General features: G+C 40.9%; 1 long non-coding RNA gene across 1 annotated transcript; it reads right to left on the reverse strand.

Annotated features, from left to right (window-relative positions):
* Positions 1-13433: 13433 nt before the first annotated feature.
* On the reverse strand, positions 13434-14305 carry LOC147627151 (uncharacterized). The gene is made up of 3 exons (XR_015268528.1): positions 13902-14305; positions 13670-13798; positions 13434-13517 (listed from the first exon to the last, which is right to left on the reverse strand). It is a non-coding gene; the product is annotated as an uncharacterized LOC147627151 (long non-coding RNA).
* Positions 14306-23810: the final 9505 nt, after the last annotated feature.

The raw sequence follows: 23810 nt of genomic DNA on the forward strand, positions 1-23810 counted from the left end.
AGATGAGTATTCTTCCTTCTTGAATAGGCTCACTCTGCATGTGCTGGCAAGAACTTTGCAGCAGATATCACTGCTCGTAAGGTTCTCACAGCTGGGTTATGGTGGCCCACTTTAATGGTTGACGCTGCTGAGTATGTCAAATGATGTGATGAATGCCAGCGTGTAGCAATCCCTCATTTCAAGGATCACATGCCCCTGAACCCCATCGTGTCCTTACAACTATTTGAAAAATGGGGCATAGACTTTGTAGGACCCATCAGTCTGGCAGCCAAATACACTCAAGCAGATATATAATTGCCACGGACTACTATACCAAGGACTACTATACCAAGTGGGTAGAAGCTCGTGCAACCCACAAAGTTAAAGCTCGATCAATGGCTAAATTTCTCTATGAGTCTATAATCACACGCTTTGGTTGTCCTCTCAAGCTTTTCAGTGACAATGGAACACATTTCATCAACGAGGTAATCGAATTCCTCTTGCAATAGTTCTTTGTTGTCACCCCACAGGAAGTCCTCCCCTTTCCATTGTCAGTGAATGACAATAGAACGCATTTCATCAACGAGGTAATCGAATTCCTCTTGCAATAGTTCCTTGTCACCCCACAGGAAGTCCACCCCTTACTATCCTCAAGCGAATGGCCAAGCCAAAAGCACAAACAAAACCCTATGTGCCATTCTCACCAAAACAGTGGAGGCCTGCCGCAATGATTGGGAACATAAGTTGCCGGCTGCACTTTAGGCGTATAGAACTTCGTACAAAGAAGAAACCAATGCTACCCCTTTTAGTTTAACCTATAGCACTGAAGCGGTCATGCCCATGGAGTTCTTGGTCCCAAGTCTACGTGTCGCAATGCATGAAAAACTCACCAAAAATGCCTTAAGCTGTCATCTGTTCGAACTTGAAAAGCTTGGTGAAACCCGCCTCTTTGTAGTATACAACATGATTGTAGAGAAGCTCAAGCGTAAACAATGGTTTGATGATCATCTCAAGCACAAATAGATGAATGAGGGTGACAAGGTCCTCTTATTTAGCACCAAAATGCATAAGAAAAAGCTCAAGCTCAAGGGCTTAGGACCTTTCCTAGTAGTCTCTGAGATCACACCACAAGGCACTGTGAACATTGAAACACTTGATGGTGTTGAGATGGCTGGTTACTTCAATGGTAGCAAACTTAAATTCTACAATGGTCCTCTCACCAAGGCCACCTTGAAAGCCATCCATGATTTAAAAAAACAAAAACAAGACCATGAGGATATGAAAAAAATTGCACAAGAAGAGGGCAAAATAAGGTAAGCCAAGATGAGGCAAAAGCATATGATGGTCAACATGGCCCAAGTAGTTGACTTAGAAGAAGAAGACTGGGAGGTGAATCCAGCTTAGTTATGGTTAGGAATGACCACACCAACTTGTTACAGGGTGCACACAAAAAAACTTGCCACGGTCGTTCCTTTCTCAGATTCCAAGTGCCACGGTCGTTCCTTTGTCAACGATAAAGTCTGTGGCCATTCCAAGTTTCGCACGGCCATTCCCTTCTCAAAGTCTAGCTTGCCATGGACGTTCCTAGTTTGGAATAGCCATTCTCTCTCCCGCACACTACCACGGATGTGCCGAATTCCTATTCAAAATCCCCCGACCGTTCCAGCCAGTCTCATGAACCCACAGCCATTCGCTCAAGCTTGCCGCGCCGTTCGCTTAGCTTGCCACGGTCATTCAATCCTCTTGCCACATCCACTTGCTCGCAGCCTGACTTCGCATGCTCGTACGCTTAAAGTTGCATGCCCGTTCCCTGAACTTGCGATGGCTTTTTTTTTCATAGGTTATAAATATGGACCCCCTCCTTCCATTTCCTCACTTTTCACTCAGCCTAGCCAAACTATTGCCAATTTTTTTCCCAAGCTCTTACCCTCATAACTAACATTCAAGATGTCAGAAGCTTCCGACTCCTCCTTGGAGGTTCCCCACCACACTTCCCTGAGTAGGAAGAGACCTACCAATGGCTACTTCGACGAGTATGCAAAACACCCCACCCGGATCTCCCATCTGGGCGAAGCACTCATGAAGCAGGTCAATGGACACACTGTCCCCATTCGCTGATGAAGAATCACTGTAAAGTTGAGCACAAGCTCCTTTACTACACCGGTCCATGCTATGGAGCTATTACAGCTGATCCAGCAGTGGTGCATAAATTAGGGCAGCTTGGATTGGGCCGACTACCCACCCTGTAGCCTTGGGGGCCGGATTTGTATAATGCCTTTATACTTCACCGAAACTTATGATGCAATTTAGCACACCGGTGTTACCTTGGATATCAAGGACCATAGGCATCCAGTCCAGCTCAGCATAGGGCTTGCGCGAGAGGCTCTTGCACTCCCACAAATGGAGCACCCATATGTATGCCTTATCAATGCCCTTAAGCTCACAGGGCGCAGCCTGTAGTAAAGAGGTAATGCTAACAAAGATGGATTTGAGTGGGGCATCGCCCAGGACGACCTCGTGATGCCCGCAAGAGCTCTGTAGTTTCTCCTCACCCACTAGGTAGACTAACAAGTTTAGCAAGTGCAGCTTAACAACCTTAGCTCGTGTGCACCAGGGGCAACAGGTCAATTGGTCCAACTACCTCTTCCGGGAGCTCCATGTTATATGCTCCGACCCCCAAGGCAAGTTAGCGGCAGCAACATTACTCACCAAGGTCCTCTATTACGTAGTGGGATGGGAAGATCTGCCACGTGCAAGCAGACTGGATGCCGCTATTTCTTCATTATACCCTCCATCCACCTCTCCTATTTCCCCACTAGACAAGTGGCCACACCATGAACCCACCCCTACAGAACAGGGTCATCCACCCCCACTCCCACATAGCAAGAGCTTGCTATTGCTGCAGAAGCTGCCAACAAGAAGGCCACAGAAGAGGAAGAGGAGTGTAAGAGGTAGGATTTTCTTAACAAAAGTTTATATGAGATCCTCACGGGGTGCACTACTAGAAAACTCTAGGTATCACGTGCGTTCAAGAGGTATTTAAAAAACCCCTTAACTAAAAATTTCCACCCAATAAAACAACCCCTCTTTACTTATGAATTAACGGATTTTTTTCTGAAGTTGAATTAAAAAACCCCTCCTATTAATGTAATCCTGATAATTTTTCTCAATGTATCTAATTAAAAAACCCCTCTTGCTGAACTCACATGGTACACTAACATTTTTTGAGGTGAACCCCCTGAGATGAGATCCCACCCCCTGACAAGTTCACAAAGATACCTTCTCATGATCAAGACGGGCCTTCATCCTTGAGTGACACACAGAATACAGTCAACACTCTACGTTGGGCTTGCTCAGGCAATTTCAGTTCTAGCCAAAATTATGCAGAGAGAATCCATGTAGCCCACGGAGATGTGCCTAACTTTTACCATGGCTTTGCCAACATGTCACGGGAACTCATCCAATAGATGACAGACTGCATCTCCCGACAACAAGAAGTGGCACAACTTTCATAGAGGGAAATGCTCTTAGCAAAAGCCTAGGAGAGAGTGGCATCTGAGGAGTTATACCAAACCAACATACAGTTCATGGAGCTATAAAAAAAGTTTGACCAAGAAACAGAGCAGCTAGGCACAGCTATCAACAGAATCATTGAGCTCCAGCAACAGGTCAACCAAGCCCATGCAGCGACAGCAATAGCCCACAAAGAGCTCACAATCATTGACGGACTACATCAGGAGGCCATGAGCCAAGCCCAGACAGTAGAGGATGCTCTTGCCCGCACCACCACATATTTTACAAAGCATCACGACTTAACAGAGGTCACCATCCATCGCCTACATGAGCAGCTTGGAGAAGCTGACCGCCCAACCTCCATCCACTCCATCAACTCCTTCGTCCAGCTCGTTTGACCACAAGGTGGATGCACTCATGGAGACTGCCACAAAGCTCCCCATTTTGGCATTTCCCCCTCAAACCCCATATCAACTTCTTGATCTACAGTTCCGAGCCATCGGCTTGAACCTTCTCCAACATGATATATATATAGAAGAGTTCCTCCCCCACCCACAATATACATATGCTCTATCCAAGCTCTCCATCGATAGCCTAACTCTCATCCCTCATTTTTTCTTCCAGGGGCTGCTCACCTTCCAACACCCTCATGATTTTTTTGAACTCCCCTTCCACCCCCTTCAAGCCACCCTCATAGCCTGGAGTTTACTACGTCGTTATGGCTTCCCTGCCGCGCCACAGCCCAATTTGATCTCATCGATTTTTCTTTACCAGATGGCGTCTGCCCCTACCCCTATCTCTCCCTCATCTCAAGCCAGGTGCTGCAGTACCTCCGCACATAGCTGGCATGTCATCCACAACGCTTACCTCTCCCTCCTCAATGATCCTTTACCACCCTACTCGGTGCTTGGCTTACTCATTCTCTACCACCACTGGTTCATCCAAATCGAAGTCATGAAGGCCACTTGCATATGCCAATTTGACGACACCCACCATCAATCAATTTTTTCTATGCTCACGATCCTTAGGCTACTGGTGCAACTTGCCCTGGCCCAAACGACAACAATGACGGCACTGATAGGCAGGGTGGCTTGTCTCCTCTACCCCCACAATCTTCTTCACCACCACCCCCTCCTCCACCATCAGGCTCCTCGTCTGCATCTCCTCACACACAACCCCCACCCCCATCACCCCCCTCAAGCACCTCCACTATTCCCCTTTTTGGTGCCCCACCTTCTTCTCCCCCCCTTCACTTTCCCACTCCACCCCCATCACCCACACCCCCCTCGCCACTTTCACTATCCCTCAACTTTGGAATGCACACAGTATTCTGGGATATTCCCTCCACCTCCACCAAACCCCCACCTTTTTTTCGACACGAGTCTCACCACCCGACCTTCATATCGATACCCCCTTCACCCCCGTCACACTAGCTCTGCCACCCGGCAACCCACCACACAAAGAAGGGGGGATCTCGCCACACCATCACCATTTGAGCGCGAGGAAGTTGACCCTCCACCAAACCCTTTGAATTGGCATGATCCTTTGGACTGCACGGAGTTCGAGCGGGCCATCACCATCCTACTCGGTTGATAGCTCCAACATGACCCCATCACCCACATCACCAACCACCTCGACATCCATGTTCTTTGCTCGTACCTCGACGCCAAGCATACAACCTGGTAACGTGATTACCCACTCTGAACCCGTGGATACCACCGACCACCCACCGTTGCTCGTCCCATAACGTTTGATCTCATGGGCGAGCAGTCAGCCTGGCAATAGCCCTTCCTTAGCAAACCCTTCATCTGGGACGTCTACTGTAACACGCCCCATGCACTGAGGATCAGCCTTGATTACCTTCTCATTCAAAGATAATGGGCCTATAAGACATTCCACGATGAACAACAGAAGAACCCGAAGTTGCAATTCAACTTCCCCTAGTTCACACCCCCATCACCACAACATCCATGTATTGAAGAATCCATGGTCAAGTGCTTCCACGAATTCATCCGCCACCAAGACCAGGTCCTCAACCCAGTGGTGATTGCCACAATTCAATTCTTCAACCTCATCATCACCTTGTTTGAGTCCTTCCCGACGTGGGACCATTACTTTTGAAGGAGCCCAAGGCCTTGCCTTTGACATCAACAAAGGGCCTACTCTCAAGTAGTTATTTGGCTACTACGAACGAGTCATGTGGATGCCTTCCTGGAGGCTCATTAGGGAAAAAGGGAGCTCATTTTGGGGCCCTGTAAGAAATTCACTATTTTTTGATTTATTTCTCTCCTAAAAGACCTCAAAAATAGTAAAATACGGAAAAGTGGTTCAGAACTGTCAGTAAGGACTACAGAACTGTCAGTTCCGAAAGGAATAAGATAATCTTTTGTCTAACTAACACGATTTTGCATTAAATATCTCCTTAGTTTTTTTTTTTGTTTCCCGAAGATTCCGCATCTCTTTTGACGACGTGTGCAGGCCTCTCATAAAGAATCCATCACTGAACTTGATGATTACACTTTTTCAAAATATTTACATGGATACTGCCACACTTCCACGATTCATGTTACAAAAAGACTATGAGATTGACAATCATATTGAAGAAATATTTCATGGTTGTAAAGGAACCACTGTGTATGACCCTTGGAACAATATATTTGTAGATCTACAACAACTTCAAAGAAGAATGGTCGAGTTTTATGGAATAACATTTGAGGAGTGCAAAGGCATTTTGAAATTTGTTATCAAACTGGATGAGTGTGAGGTTGTAAAGGAAAAGAAAATGGAAATGATTACTATTACATTGAAATTTGTTATCAAACTGGATGAGTGTGAGGTTGTAAAGGAAAAGAAAATGGAAATGATTACTATTACATTGATGAATGGAGCACTTGATACATCATTGACTGAAGCGAGTTTGAAGTATTTTAGTGTGCAGTCAGAGAAACACATATGGTGGTTAGGCTCGTTCCAGGTATGATCATTTTTTTGTTTCATACTTGATTTTAGTCATTGTTTTCAAATCTTTTATAGTAAGACTTTTGTTTTCTATAATCACAGGTAAAGATAGAAGACCATGAAACACTAGATTGGGTGTTTCACTACACGGAAATACCAAGAATAAATAAAAGACAAGTGCGAGGAGAGAATCTCCATGTTGCAGGAAAAGGTGATTTTCAAGTAGAGTGGCACATGGCGGGGGATCTTAAAACACTTAAGTGCATGTATAACGTTAGTAAAGGAGGCAACTCAAAGTCTCCTTGTCTTTACTGCAAAGAATCAGCTCAAGTAATGGATTCCAAATGGTGGAAGAGAGCACCTAATAGAGATAAAGTTGACCCTGACTTCAAGGCCATTCTTGACATTCCACTATGTAATGTTCACATATGCTCATTGCATGGTCTGTCGAATTATTGAGAAATTGGTATTTTTGTATATTGGATTTGCTTGGAAACTTTGTCCCAAAAAAAATAGAAAGGATGCTCTTCAAGCATTGGAAAAAGTGTTATCTGATATAGGTCTGCATGGAGGTGATGTTCATATCACAAAGGATTTTAAAAAGTCTACCAATGGCAAGGAGGTACCAATCAAGCCCTCTATTGGTGGTGTTAAGGCAAGAAGATTCTTGTCTCGACCCAAACACAGTAGTAAGCAAGTAAGGCAAGGTAGAACAGTTTCAAGGATTAATTATGGATTGTGGAAGCAAGTCCATAATGCCGTGAAAGATCATGAGGCAGATGGAGAAGCACGAAATGTGAAGGCAGAGGTGTGGAGGTCTCTTGATCAACTCTTCATGTTCTGTGACAATGTAACGTGGAAAAAAAGTGATTACAAGAACTTTGAAGAGGCAATTAAACATTTTGGGAAGTCAATGAAAGACACATGGACAGCCTGTAATATAACTCACTACATGGTAAAGTTCTGTCTTCTTCTTTTACTTAAGTGTGATCCTCTTTTTTTTTATAACTTACTATGCATTCTTATGTCTCCGTGAAAACAGCATATCATCTACAACCACCTTCCCTATTTTGTCAAAAAGTATGGATGCCCAGCAATTTGGTCTACCCAAGGCATGGAGAAGTCTCACTACATGGCACGTAATGCATTTTTCAGACACACACAACACTACGGAGGGAGTCAAAAGGCAAATAGTCTGAAGGAAGTCTTCCAATGGTTTTACCGAGGCATACTACAGAGGCTGCATGCTAAAAGAAAAGTTGCTAGCTCCAAAGTCAAGCTTGCTTTTATTCTAGCCCAAAAGCAAAGACGAAGACAAACTTTGGACAATTCAATGGCAGTAGAGAGACATAGACAATGGAGGGATTCGAAGATATTTAGAAACCATAAATGGATAAGTAAACATGAATAGCAGTTTGTAACTTATTGGTGTTATGTCCACATGTTTTCAAACTCAATCAATAGATTTTTATTTTGTGGAACAAGTGACTCTTGGTGTTATGCCTATATGTTTTGAGACTCCACCAAAAGTATTTCTTTTGTGAAACATGTGATCTATATTAAACAAGCATCAATACATCCATGAGCTACACACAAAAAATTCAATCAATACTACTTAATTATGCTAGACACACTATTGATCCTTACCAATAAGGTACTGAGTGTGTATACTGAGTGTCAAACGCTTTTAGAAGCTACTAAGTGTGTACTGATGAGTGTGTACTGAGTGTCAAACGCTTTTAGAAGCTACTGAGTGTGGGAAGAGTATTGAAGTGTCGTACGGTGATGAGACAAATGCAAAAGGGAAAGGTAGAGGATCAAAGACTTTGTACAAATCAGTTCAACTTCAACATAATGTTTGTGCTGTATTTGATGACTAAATCCTATTACTCCCAGGGCCTACCAATCGGAACTCTCTTTTTGATCTTGATTGGACTCTTTTTCCTGGAGAGTGATATCTAATTCTTGCTCTGCCATTTCTGTTGCCACAGGAACATCCTCTTTTTCCTCTGCTTCAAATGTGTCTTGTTCTTCAGCCTCCTGCCCTTGCTCTTCTAGAGAGTACTGACTAAAGATAATGTACATAAGGAATGCCATGGTTTCCTCAAGCACTCTCCACTTTCTGGTGTGCAAGCTACAGTTGAATTTATATTTCTCAGGCAGGCTGTCAAATCTTCTATTCACATGGTACCTCAGCCTGTCAATGGAGACAATATGATTTATATGCACAAAAACCTTTTCACCTTCCACAATTCTTCCTGCCTCTGGCAGTTGTTTGAAGGTATCCCAATGATCTGGAAGAAAATCTCTGTGATGCTCCAATACAGAGCTCATAGTGAACTCCCTGTTTGAAAATACTGTGGTATATGTGGAAGTTTCTCTGAGCCTTGCATTTGTGAAGAAAGTCAAATAGGAGCAAATCTGGAGATTTGTGCTCTTCTGATTCCTTTTGTTTTGAGAGGGAAGACTCAGCTTTCTGCTCCAGTCTCTTCCTTTTGCCTGAACCAAAATTTATATATCATGAATTCTATATGCTGACATATGTAATCAGGGAATGTATAGGATATCACCAAACAACTCCCTTCATGAGCACACATGACTCACCTGGTGATTGCTGTGGTCTAAGTATAGCAGCAGAAAAGTCCAACTTTCTCTTGAAAGGAGGGGCCTGAGAATCAACTGTTCCAAAGCAAAAACTTTTCTCATCATCAAGGAAGAAATCCCCAGGGCCAAAAAAAGCAAAACAATGAGGAAGAAGTGAAAACCAAAAGGGACACATGAATTTGCAAGAAAACGCGATGTAGGGCCATTTGGAAAATGTCAAGTACTCTCCTCGCATTTTGTTGTGCAAATTTTCCATTTCTATTGCTATCCATCTCCAATCAAATGCTAGGATCACCTCAAAGATTCCTGGACAGTAGATGATACTAGGAAGAATTCCCCAGGGCCAAAGAAAGCAAAACAATGAGGAAGAAATGAAAACCAAAAGAAATATAGAAATTTGCAGGAAAACGCGATATAGGGCTATTTGGAAAATTTTAAGCACTCTCCTCGCATTTTGTTGCAAACTTCTAGGTTCTATTGATATCCATCTCCAATCAAATAGATAGCTTCCAGGTCAGTAAGACTCTCTATATCCTTATCTTCTTGTTTAATAGTATAACACACATACTTTTGGGATATGATGTAGCTTAGATATTAGGATAAATACCACAAGTAGGAAGACTTTTGTATTGGACTGGTTGAAATGACTGAAGGCATGTTCCAGCAGGCTGCCTCATGAATTTGCAGGAAAACGCGAGGAGAAAGCTTTAGGAATTTCAAACAGCCGAAATCGCATTTTGTTGCAAATATAAAACTAGGATGTGGAAATTTGGGATATGGGATGTGGAGGATGGGAATTGCCCAGATATCTGGACATCAAGAATTCTATGGATGGAAGAAATATATATTAAAAAACATTGAAAAGGATATAGAACTCTGACCTTTCTTTTCTTTTTCCATGCTGTTGGAGTTGCACTGGTGAATCTTCTACTCTCTCCCAAACTTGAGCTACAGCCTAGGTAACCTGGAGATCTGGTAGTGGTAGTAGTCTTCAGGCAGGTTGCAGTCTGGATGGAGTGTGTTGGGTAGGAAGGGATCAGAGAGGGAAGGAAAAGGATGATGGGAGGGTGCTGGCAAGGATGAAAGACGGGGAGGGAAGAGTGGTTATGGAACTGATTATGAAATCATGATTGGCACAAGTTCCAAGGCAAAAAGTGTCCCATTCACAGTGCCAAGTTTCAAACTCCAAGAGATCTGGGTCCCATCCACACGTGTGAAAAAACGGCTCCATCATTTAGTAGCTGCCTTTTTTGTATTTTGCACTAATCTTTTCTCTCTTGTTTAATCTCTCCTGTCTTGGCCCTCCCCTCTCAGCTCTCTTGCCTCCCTACCTCCCTACTCTGCACCATCAGCATCCTGACCAGCAGCACAGGTTCATCCCCAGCACAGGGTACTCATCAACAGCACAGCACACCCACAGATAGCTTCCAGGTCAGTAAGACTCTCTATATCCCTATCTTCTTGTTTAATAGTATAACACATACTTTTGGGATGTGATGTAGCTTAGATATTAGAATAAACACCACAAGCAGAAAGACTTTTGAATTGGGCTGGTTGAAATGACTGAAGGCATGTTCCAGCAGGTTGTCTCATAAATTTGCAGAAAAACGCGAGGAGAAGGGTTTAGAAATTTCAAACAGTTGAAATCGCGTTTTGTTGCAAATTCACTTTTGGGGCCTTTTTTGGCCGTTTCCGGGCCTCCGGATGTCCGATTCCAGCGTTTCAAGTGCCGTTTTTGAGGTTTTGGGCCGTTCCGGACGCGTTTGCAGTGTCAAAATCACCAAATTCTGCATAAAAAATAAATTTTTTAAAGATTCAAATTGGATCACCTTATTAATGTGACACGCTTCTATGAACATACAGTACTATTTATTTTTCTTATTTTCATCTTCTTTTGTTGAATTTTCAACATAATGTTAGCCCACTCCTGATTGGTTGAGAGCCTATTTTCTCTCTCTTCTAAAATGCCCCAAAATGAGCTTCCTTTTTTCCTAATGTATTGTATTTAGTTGTAAAGACAGAGAAATCACTGTAGGAATGTACCATGTTACTTCGAGTATTTGCAGGAAAACGCGAGAGTGAGCTATTAGGAATTTCAAACTGTCGAAATCGCGTTTTGCTGCAAATTTATAAATGTTGCTTCATCCACCCCTGTCATTGCCTTTTTGTATCATTCCATGTTCTCCATGGCTGTAATCTCTTTCCATTGCTTTGTGTGCAGCTTGTCAGAGTGATGGCTAGAACCAAGTCAACTGCAAGGAGTGCTGGCAAGGGGCCAGGGTTTGCAGCAGCAGCAGCAGCTGGGGCAGGTATCAAGGAATTTAGTGTGCCTCCACCAAAGGGAAGAGTTGCACATGGCAGGAAGGGGAAGCCAATGAGCCTGCTCCAGCAAAAGGCCAAGAGATTGAAACATGGTGCAAGTGTGCTAAAGGAGATCAGGAAGCAATAGAAAGCTATAGGCTTTGCAATCCCCAAGGTACCTTTTTAGAGACTAGTGAGAGACATATGTGATAGTTTGCACCTTGGTTTCAGGTGGAACAGGACTGCCATTCTTTCCTTACAGGAAATGGCAGAGGATTACTTGGAGAAATATTTTGAAGATGCAATGTATGGCAGGACATCAAGATGAGAGACATATTATTAATTCCACCTACAAGAAAGTTGAAGGTAGATGAGGTTAAGGTTGTTGAAGTAACCCACTCAAAGAACACCAAAGGGAAAGCTACTTATGAGGAGTCACTGAAGCAGCAAATAAAAGAATCCAAATCTGTTATAGATGTGGAGACTGTACAGAGGGAGCTGCAGATACAGAGAAGGTTGCAGGAGCTGGGGCCCTAACATAGTTGTCCATATTGAGGATGAAACTTCAGTGAATAATTTTGACTTGACAAAACCATGCTTGGCAGCATTGGCTCATAAGAATGAGTATTGCTCAGATACTATCATTCTTGCAATGCTCTAGTAAGTGTCTTTTATTTTACATTTGTTTGCAAAACAATCCTTCTTGTACCTCCTTCACACCCTACCCTAATTATTGTTTGGTCCAATGCAGCATGATGAGAAGCTGGCTTAACCACGCTGTACAACATACAGTTCATATTATTAATCCTGCCATTTCCTCCAGGTTAAGAGATGCAAAGGAAACTCCCATGGATATTTTCAATTGGTTCAGACACTGCAATTTTGATGTTATCGATGTTTTGCTACTTCCATACCATAACAGGCATGTGGGTGACTGCTTCTTTTGGGATTCTTCTTTAAGATTGAGAACTCTTGTAGCCTTTGATTTCTTAATGCTTTTTTCCTTACACAGTGACCACTGGAGCTTTGCTTCTATTGATATCCAGCAGAAGCAATGCTTTATATTCAACTCTCTTAAAAACACACACAGAGAGCTGAAATTGTAAGTGGTGTGTGTGCTATTTTTAACTTTAAACTTTATTATTTTGTTTTAATGTACACTAACTGAATTATATGTATTGCAGTTGTATTAGAAGGTTTCTAGATGCATTGGATCACTGTCCTCCTACTGTCAATATTTTGGATTCAATAGAGTCAATAAATTTAGAGGTAGAAAGTCGTTTCCCCTACTGATGTCTATTTCATGCTATGCCTTTGAACCTATTGAATAATTTTGTTTTGTTCAGATGTTAACAGTTTCTAACATATCTTTCCAACTGTACAAACACCACAACAAGATGATTCAAGTAGCTACGGGGCTGCTGGAGAGTGCTGATCAGTGCCAAATATATACTTTCAAGCTATTTTGAGATAGGACAGCCAGACCTTGTAAGAAAAAATAATTTTCATTTAGCTTCAAAATAATTGATATTGGTACAAAGTGTTCTAAATCATCATATGCCATTGCAGATGAGAGAAGATAGCTTCAGCTCGAACTATATATATAGTTTCAGAGCTGATACAATTTGGAAGTTTTTGAAGTATGCCTCTCCCAAACCTATTGTACCAGCTACTGTCGAGTTGGGTGAGAGCTCTAAAGTCCGAGAAGGTGTCATACACCTTGATGACACAGATGATGCTGATGTGGTGCCACAGGAACAAGGACCTAGTGATGATGAGGAGGAGCCACAGGAACAAGGACCTGCTGCTGATGTTATTGAGGAGAAGATGGAGCAGCACAGCAAACAGATTCTCCAGGGGTAGTAGAGAAGACAATGGAGCAGCACCAAGAGATTGTACAGGACAGGATGGAGTAGCAGAAAACAGATTCTCCAAAAAAAGATGATACGGAGAGCTTGGACCATGTAGAGCAACCTCTGGATCAAGCTGTAGATAAATAGAAAATGGTTGTCAAGAATATGTTCTACATATACAATTAAACACTTCTGTACAAAATTTTACTTTATTGAATATAATACCTTTGTTTATGGAGTCTGTGTTATCTCAATTTTCAAATTTTCAATGTCTTTGCATTTTATTGAACTCTCTCTTCTTTTGAGCACCTGCAAAAAAGCAATATGAATCAATAGGGTAAAGTAAACTAATAGCAGTGCTTAATGAGACTAGGATAAGTCAGATGATCTTGTTTTCTTAACACACCATGTGTGTTAGCATTGTCCAGCCAACTGATAAAAATGATCAGTAAAAAATATACCCGATTGAGCTAGCTCTGTTGCACATCGACCTTGGTATTGTTGTTCTCCTATCGATCCATGCAAAACATCTATAAATCCCAGAATACAATCGATGTTTTGCCATGTCTCATACGATGAAGGGTATAAATCTGAAATAAAATAACACAAGAATGTCAATAAGCAAAGAAAGAAAGCTTCATCTTAAAAATCCATACACCTCATAAAGAACAAAACCACAATAGAAAAATATACAATTAGGCCTGTGTTGCGGAAGATCATTTGGATAGTCTCGCAAGACAAGTTCTTTATGCATGTACACATGCTTAATCAAAACTTCTTTCACCGATATCTTCCCCCTCTGGTGATTTTAAAATCTCGTACTCTTCCCTTCCATGACGCCAAGAAAATGTTTTTTGTCTGGGGTCTCTTTCTTTTGCTAGGTTGCATGAGCACCCATGCTCCTTTCGAAACACTAAACCTTTCCCAAGTTCCTTCTGTTTTGACTGTACTTGAATTCTCTACCGAAGAAATAGAAGAAGCAAGTCGACGGGGTAATGATGTGTGGTATAATTTTGCCTTCATAGCATTATCATCCACAGAGCGTCTTCCACAAGAACGGCCATAGTTTTTATTCACCATGGAGACCTTGTGAATCTGTAACAACAGCAAAGTAATGTAAACAAGATAACAAAGTGAAGTTTCAAGAAAGAGAAAGTTTGACAAGAAACATCTTACTCTAAGCCAAACAGGATCAAGGGAGCAGTTTTGAAAAAGAAGAGGCTGCTGCACAATGAGGCAGTGGTGTAGAATGGTAGACCTTTCGAAGGAAAGGCAGCACAACATTTCAAAGTTCAAAGGAAGGTGGAAGCGGGAAGGCCCTTGTCAGAGAAAATGTCAGACTAGATTCTATCTTCATGTCCAACGATCTTGTGAGAATAAAAAACCAATCTCCACATTAATGTAGCACGCTTGTACCTACATAAAGTATTGTTTCTTTTATATATTTTTTCTTATTTTTGTGAATTTCCAACGTTACGTTGGCCCTCTATTGATTGGTTGAGAGCTTATTTTTCCAAACCGTAAAAGGCCCCAAAATGAGCTCCCTTTTTCCCTAATGCCAAACTTTTGAAGACATGATGGAGACGACCTTCTGGATGAGCTACCGTGTCTTCCATCATGAACCTACCTTGCAATGGGACTTCGTAGGCACTTACTCTATCTACTACAGATAACTTCTTCGACTAATTCCAAGGACGAACTCGCAATCAAGAGGGGGGGTATGTTAACCACTCTAGTTAACATGACCTTTCGTGCGACTACTATACCTCCTTTATAATTCATCTTTTTTGTAACTGTGCTAAGCGCTAATTGTAAAAGACATGGGATGACCGAGCTTATGGCTTGCGTAATTCTCGGTCATAAAGGAAATGATGTACATAGGGCTAGTTAAACTAGGAAGACTAGTTTTGGGCCCCCATTTGTAATTGGGCAGCCGAACATTGTAAATATGAGCTCATGTATATATGACATTTTATGAAATATGAAAAGGGACAATCCCATTTGTCTCAATTGAGTCTTGCCTTCTCTCCCTCGCTCTCTCTCTTAAGCTTATGGTGGTTGCTTTCTTGTGATGCTTACTTGCTTGCTTGTGATTGTTAGTGTATGGCCTCACATCAGGGAGTTAACCCTAATAAGGTTGGCCAAGTGCTAATCACCGGATTTGACCCTTGCATGCACTCTCTTCTTTTTCTCTCTTGTGCTTGTAGGTAGCATGTTAATCCATTAACACTCCTTCATAAAATAAACCCACACTTTCCTAGTGCCATCAATGAATGAAACATAATACCTACAACCTGTAAATTATTTTTGCAGGTCTTGGTTGGTCCCCATACATCCGAATGTATGACATCTAACCAAGACTGTAATCGTTGTAGTCTTGGTCAGTCCCCATACATTCGAATGTATAACATCCAATGCCCTTGCACTACCATGCTTTTCATGTGGGAAAGCAAGTTTGGCCTACTTATACCAAGCTTGCATTCTTCACATACTTTGTGCATATACCATCAATCTTAGACTTCGTTAAGCCTACCACGATATTTTGGGCCTACATAGACTTCAACCGTTGTACATCCATACGACCAATGTGCTTATGCCATATGTCAATATCTGCAATGACAATTGTCCCATTCGTAAACATGGTTGTCCCATTCGTAAACATGGTTGTCCCATTCGTAAACATGGTTATCTTCACCTCATGCATGTTAACATCCAAAGTAAACATCCTACCATTTCTGTTACCCTTTGCAACCTACGGCATTGATTTTTGAAGTCTTCTATAAAACATCCTTGAGGATTGAACCTCACTTGCATCCCCTGCTCAACCATCTGTCCAATAATAGAAACCAAGTTCTTCGTAATGTTTGGAACATGAAATACATCTACCAAGTTCTTCATAATGTTTGGAACATGAAATATATCTGCCAAGTACTTCATTTTTCCATCTTGCATAGACAATGGCACTCTACCAACATGCGCAATGGGGTGCACAGTATCATCACTTGTTTCTACATAGCCTAGTTTTTTCATTTTTTACATCTCTAAACCACTCACCACATGACTGATCATATGGTCAGAGGAACCAGAATCCACATAGAAAATATTTCCCAATCCTCACACATCTTATGTCATGGAATTGAGCATGTGTTGTGGCATAAACAACTACTCACTTATGTCATCAACATGTTTACTTGATGATGAATAGTTGCCTTGTTATAACTTTCCACTTTTGATATAATTCTTCTTTTACAGCAGTCCTTTGTCATGTGCCTTAGTTCACCATAGTAATAGCAATCTATGCTATGTGTATTTTGTTTTCTTTGCCAAACACCTTGGCCTCCTCTTTGGCCCCCTTGCCTCTAGAATGGCCTTTTCCACTTATTTGTACATTAGATTCATGTTGTTGTTGCTTTCCAAAATGGCGTGTACCTCGGCCTCTAGATGATGATCTACCTCTACCTGTATCTAAGTAGAAGACCTGCTCATGTGAATTTCTAGGGGATGACCCCCCCCCCAATATTCATCTCCTCATAATAAGGAAAGTAATCAAGAATCGAAGTGTTACAGGTGATCACAACTTTATGCACCGAACCAGAAATTAGGCATACACACAGTCAAAATTGACACTTCACAAAAGTGCTTATGGAAAACTTGCAGAGCTAAAATGGGGCTTGAAACACACCTGAATCATGTCTAAACGCATAAAACTTAACTTAGTTAACAAAGTTAACTAAACACAACAACGTCTTCTTCCTTCACCCAGGAGGATGCCTCAATCTTAGACAGTGACTTCCCTGTCTGCCTATATCTATCATAGCCACCAAAGGTGTTGCTCCAAAATCAAATAGGAAGAGAGATGAAAATACCATTACCCATATGCCGCTTCCTTGTTTGCCTTGGTCTTGTCTCTTTCTTGCCTCCTTAGCTCTCACATGAACCAAATCTCTGATACCATAAAGAGAATGCAGCAGGGGGAGAGGGAGAACTTGAGTTCCTTACAAGCAAATACACACGCACACACACGCACACACACACACACACACAAGAGAGATCAAGATACAAGAGAGGGATGGATGGCTAAATTTTCTTCTATCTTCTTCTCTTCTCTACAACCATAAACTAAAGAGTATATACTATAAAGGAAAATACTATCCTACTATAATATACAATGGGTGGTCCATAGTGTGAACTCAATTATATGAGCTAGCGCTATAACTATGCCATACTCTAGTAATCCAAATGTGGCTGTTGTCACACAGGCTGGGGGCATATCAACCATAATCTCACCAACTGTGCTAGTGGTATAAGTGCAGTAGCTATCAATGTCCACAACACTAGTTGAGCTCGATATCTCAACAAGTTAGGGAGACAAACTCTTACACTCCTAGATTATAGGGGTCATGTCTATAATTTGGACCAAAGAGCTTTGAGATTTTGTTGTACTAGTGAATAAAATGTGCATCCCACCTCCACATGCATAATTAAATACTCATTCTGATTAACACTCTCATCAAACATAATCAAGTAGCAAGGAATATCTAGAAAAATTATTTTTTGCACCTCTAAAAGTTGATGAATGGTTATGGCATAAAGACATTGATATTATTCAATATATCAACAACTTCTATACTTTTTGACAACTTGTATATAATGAGTACACTAACTTGTTGCCATGTTTGGACCTTTAAAAACATACCAATTTCAGTAGACCTCACAAAGGTACAAGATATAGTGGAATGGCCTCAAGCATCCAACATCAAGGAAATCTGAGGATTTTTTAGAATCACAAGGTGGTACCGTATCTTTATTCAGGATTATGCAAAGATAACCACAGCTTTAACCAAACTACTTAAAAAGAATGCAAAAGTAGTTTGGACTAAGGAGGAGCATCAACAAAGTATCAACAAAGTATCGACAAACTGAAGGTGGCTCTCACAACTGCACCCATCCTTCAACTATCGAATGTTGATGTAGATTTTGAAGTAATCACTGATGGTAGTGGATTGTGTAATGAAGTACATGAGTTTTATACTCGTGAGTCATGATGACATGGGCCTTGTTAGCATCATTCATCTTAGCAACATGCATAACACGTGCATAGCAAGTGTTTAGTTTGTTTTCTCATCTCAGATGAAGACTTGGCCATTGTAATTTTGTGGCCCACTAGAAGTAATGTGTGATTTAATGGCATCATTTTGAAGAGTGAAATAGCCATGACCAATTATCTAAGGACCAAACATTTTGTAAAATTCACACGAGTCACATTTTATGGTAGTTTTGTCTTCTTGTAAAAATACTCATTGAAATTTTACACTCCACTCTCTACAAAACTTTCTTTTAGGATTGATAGCTACTTCCTTTACAGAATGGTAGATTTGCCAAATCAATAGCATCTAACTCTAAGTCCTAATCTTTTCAATACCATCTAACTCCAAGTCCTAATCTTTTTCCTCATTCAAATCAAAGTCTCATTTATTGGTCATCATCATAAGTATGAGGTCCACATGTTTTCTTGAAAATTTCTAGATGGCACATTCCATCTAAACATTGTAATTATTGTGTTTTACCTCTTCTTTTGAAATCCATGTATAATTTTTACCACCAACTAATCCAAGTATACATACTTGTAAGTTGAATTTGTAATATATTTCATGCACTATAAAATATATATAATTGCATGTTGAGTCCATAAACAAAGCGATAAAAACTAGAAGTAGTATTTGTGAGGAGGAAAAAAGAGGCAAAGAGAGATGGGATGGCTCTTACTTGTCAAAAAAACTTAGATAAAGCAATTGGCAATGCCAATGTAGACTTGGATGAAACTTTTTCAGTAATTCTTTGTCCATTTGAAAGCTCCTCGACATGCGTGGACTTCTAAAGGAGCTTTCAAATGGATAAAGCATTACTTTTTTAACTAACACTTTATCCATTTGAAAGCTCCTTTAAAAAAAAGTCTATAAAATCTACTAGGTTTTGTTTGTATAAATAGAAATGTATCACCCAAAAAAAGCTTCATGAATATCTTTAAAACTAGATTTGACCCGTCAAAGAGTTTTCTATTTAAACATATAACTTTTAAAAGAAGTTTGGCATGTAGAGGGAATGTGTCTAGTTTAGAGATTGTTTTCCTTTCTTTAGTCTTGAGTCTCTAATTTGTAATATGTATCATCAATTATCATTATTAATTAATAATGAGCTATAGGTTGCCCACTTCTTTAGATGGTGTCCCCACCTCAATTTAATGTTTACTTAACATCCACTTGACCATTAAAGTAAGACTACTCCAAAAAAGTTAAACATTAATTATGTTCATCTTCCCTCTCATTTTATAATGCGTTACACAACATACCCTCTTCAATGAGTAGAAGTCTCTAGTCCTATTCATGAATGACAATCACAAACCTAATTTTATACAAAGCTAATATTTTTGACCCATTGCCCTCTATAGTCTAGGCTCCTAAGCATTGCAATCTTAATATCTCACCCTCTCATAAGCCTTCTTAAGCCACTTTGATCAAGTTCATTGCACATTTGCATTTGGAGGAATTTTTAGAACTTCCACCATTTTGAGGACTAGTTTATGTCCGTGAGTTTGACTTCCACCATGATGAAATTGGTTCCCTTCATTGACGACATCAATAATTTGTTTGCTATGCAAAACATTCAAAAATGAATTGAGATGTGCAAAATGGTAAGGAAAAAACAACCCTAAGTGAAACTTGGAATAAAAATATTGTAAAATGCAATATAAATACTCATTGATGTTGCGATCATGCACACTACTTATCGTATTCAGTTTTATAATTTTTTAAAAGTGGATGGTTCAATTGATATCATCAACTTTTAAAAAGTAGTTGAAGACAAAGAGTGATGTAGCCTTGAGGATGAGACCTTTCAACAAGCTCTTGAAACATACCTAGTGGTGTCATGGTGTGTATAAATTAATAATGGTTATCAAGGCACTAACTAACTTGAGTCTTGAAGACTTATGGATTCCATATGTTATAAGTAGGTGCTTTACGAAAAGTTTATATTACCATATTTTATGAAAGATGCAAGTGAAGGTTATTTTGAATGAAGGATATTATGTAGTATGGAGCCCACATTATGATCGATGGAGGACACTTTGAACTATGGAGTTATTTTATCATGTCTAATTGGGCCCTTTTCATAATTTTTTTAATAAAATAAGTTAATATAAGTGCCTTGCATGCGACGATATGCAAGCTTTGTGCTTTGAGAGCACTTACACACGATTGATTTTTTTTTTTGTTTTTGCACTTACGCATGATTGAGACCACTGAGGGTTACATGGAATCAATTTTTCCTTTGGAGTAGCTATAGCTTGACTAATGTGAAAAACAAGCTTAGCTACTTTGTGCTTTGATCGTGTGTAAGTGCTTTGAGAGCACTTACACACGATTGATTTTTTTTTTTTTTTGCACTTACGCATGATTGAGACCACTGAGGGTTACATGGAATCAATTTTTCCTTTGGAGTAGCTATAGCTTGACTAATGTGAAAAACAAGCTTAGCTTTATTTATGGTGGATGGGATTCTTTTTTAAATTTTTATAAAAGGTGGATTGATAAAGTGAATTGGATTTATTTAATCCATTTCAAAGACATTTTTAGAATCCCTAAAGCTAATAAGGAACAAAGGAAGGGCAGGTGTAGGCAGGGGGGGGTGCACAGTGTGTGTGTGTGTGTGTGTGTAGAGAGAGAGTGTGTGTGTGTGTTTACAATGTGTGTGTGTGGAGAGAGGGAGAGAGAGAGAGAGAGAGAGAGAGAGGGAGAAGGGGGGGAATGAGAGATTAAAATTTTATAAGGGGTGAGCATGGCACGTTTGGAGTATATTCTACTCTTATACATTTCGCTGTCTTCTTCCACTATCCGTTTATGTTGTGTCTGCTGCTTCTCTTTGAATGTTTTCTGTGAGCTCATCTCCTGCACCAGGATCTGATTTTCGTTCTGAATATGGATGCCCTGCTTCTTACTGAGTGTTTGGTGCTATCCGGCGCTGTAAACCCTAAAATCTCCATCCTAAGAAGGCTTCAGAACCCTGAAATCTCAACCCTAAGACGATCTGTCTGTTCCGAAACTCCCAGAAAATCTATCAAGTGGCGTTGCTTTGCCTCTTCCAGGGCCATCTCTGCGCAGAAAGGCCATAAAAGCAGTAAAGATAAGCCTTTCGTGTTCAGAAATCGGTACAGATATCCTGATCCAGTTAGATGGTGGTTAAATCTCTTCACCACATCCCGGAGGGTATCTTACGATGATGGTGATGACGATGTTGGTCGTAATGATGATTATATTGATGATAATGATGGGCCTCCACACCATCTTGGTGGATATTTTTTGCTTGATAATGAAGGAGCACACACAGTTGGACAGCAAATCCCATCAAGGTCTTCCAAGTTCACTGCAGAGAAAGCAAGAATTCTTAGGCAAGAGCTTAGAGCCAATGAGACATGGCATGATTTCATGTATCACTCGGCCATAGCTTCACGGCTTGCCGCTCCCGACAGCTGATAATTCTTTCTAGGGTTTGCCAATGTACAAATTCATCCAGGGTCATCACTATGTGCAGATACATGTGCAAATGATACTTTAGGGTTATGAATATATGCAAAGTTAGCAAAATGCAGATGTCTAGGGTTCGATGGCACTTTGTATATATCAAGGGTTTGGCATCTTGCAGCTATACTCGAGGTCTAATGATGTGCAGGCATATAAAAGTTTGTGTCTAGGGCTTGGCAATGTGAATTTGTGGGCATTTATAGCTCAACTACATGAAGAGGTTATTTGGAGTTGGTGTTGTATACATATATTGTGGGTATTTCAAACTGTAAAGCTTGAATGGTGCTGTGTTTATTGCATCTGAGTAGCAACTTTTTTTAAAAAAAATGCAAATGTGCCACAAGGGTGTAGCAAAATTTTTTCATGGTGTAGCAAACAACTTCCCAACTATATCAAATAGGCTTATAGCTAATGCCTAACAAGTACATAAAGGTGAATTGATGTTGGTTCTGTCTTTACATTATTGTAGTAAATAAATGGCTTCTCTAGTCATGGACCATGGTCACTGGTCACTGAGGGCTAAATCTGAGCCGTACATTCGAAGACAAATACATTGAACACTTGTACTTGGGAACTTGCAGACGTCTCTTGGACCTTGTGCAAGGCCATTGAGATCTCAAACATGGCTTTCCAGGTTGGAACGCCAAAATGAACTTTGGAGCCAAAACATCGGTGTCTCTATGATCATACTAGTAAGTCTGTTCTTCCCATGTGGAGCTTCCCTTCCCATCAAGAGGGGGGGTCTATCTCAGCATCTCTCTAGTTGCCCCTCCTCAAAGGAAAGGACTCCCCTTGTCCTTCTCCTACTCCTTCACCACCATCATACAATACAAGCCCCATTTATATGCCAGGACCATCGACATCAGCACAATCAATCAATGCCCAATTCATTAATCAATTGCAGTGTCCAATCCATTGAACATGGACTCAAACAAGAAGCCTTCACGTACCAGAGGGTTTAGGGTTTAGGGTTTAGGATATCCATTGATCATGGACTCAAACAAGAAGCCTTCACGTACCAGAGGGTTTAGGATATAGTTTTTAAATAGTGACATTCTCCCTACTTTGTGATCAGTATTGCTTGATTTATAATATGCTATCCGTAGGCTGTTTAATCAATTTGAGGAGGTGCAATTGTATCATATTCCTAGGAAACAAAATGAGGATGCTGATCTACTTGCACAACAAGCTGTTGCATGTGTTAAGAAGGAAATGCAAGTAGTAGTCTTGGTTGCAGCGGCTATTAAGCAACCACGGTACCAAGGAATGGAGACACTGGCTCCCATAGTGAGCTACATCTTGGAAGGTGAATTCCCACAAGACTTCACAAGGGCACAAAAGAGGAGGCTCATGAAGAGGGCAAGTTCTTTCTTGTTCTTAGAAGGTGCCCTCTACCAAAAAGGAAAAGATCAAGTGTGCAGAAGAGTACCAACAACCAAGGAGATTCCAGCCATTTTAGAGGGTTTGCATGAAGAAGCATGTGGTGGCCATTTTGCTCAAGAACTAACTGTGAAAAAGATTTTGCTTGCTGGGTATGTTTGGCCAAGCTTACATGTGGATGTCCAACGCTATTCAGTTTGCTAAGAGTGTCAAAAGCTAGATTTAGAGCTACTAGGATATGGCCACTCAATGGAAACACAATTTGTTTTAGGGGAATCCCTTGCAATTTTTGAAATATTGTGCAGTCTCAAGACAATAGAGGGGAGAAGGGGGGAGACCAAGCTCAATGGAACACTGAAGATATATCCCAGGTCCTAAGTATGCCACTTAGCAATGGGGATGAGACCATCCTGGAAAATATGGGGAGTAGTATCCATTGATGTGGCTACTATGAGGGATACACTTGCGCATGGCAGAGTGCTAGAGATCTCTGGCCCGGGTGCCTGTAGCAGCAGAGAGGTGGTGAGGACACCAACCACCTAATTCGTACATCTAAACAATACATTGAGAGCATATGAAGGCAAAGTATCTCTCTCTCCCCCATAGTGTGTGTGTAATAAAAGAGGACCCTCGCACTACCTTT

The sequence above is a fragment of the Cibotium barometz genome, chromosome 21 (assembly GCF_041138505.1).
Source record: "Cibotium barometz isolate CiBa-2024 chromosome 21, ASM4113850v1, whole genome shotgun sequence".
Lineage (NCBI taxonomy): Eukaryota > Viridiplantae > Streptophyta > Polypodiopsida > Cyatheales > Cibotiaceae > Cibotium > Cibotium barometz.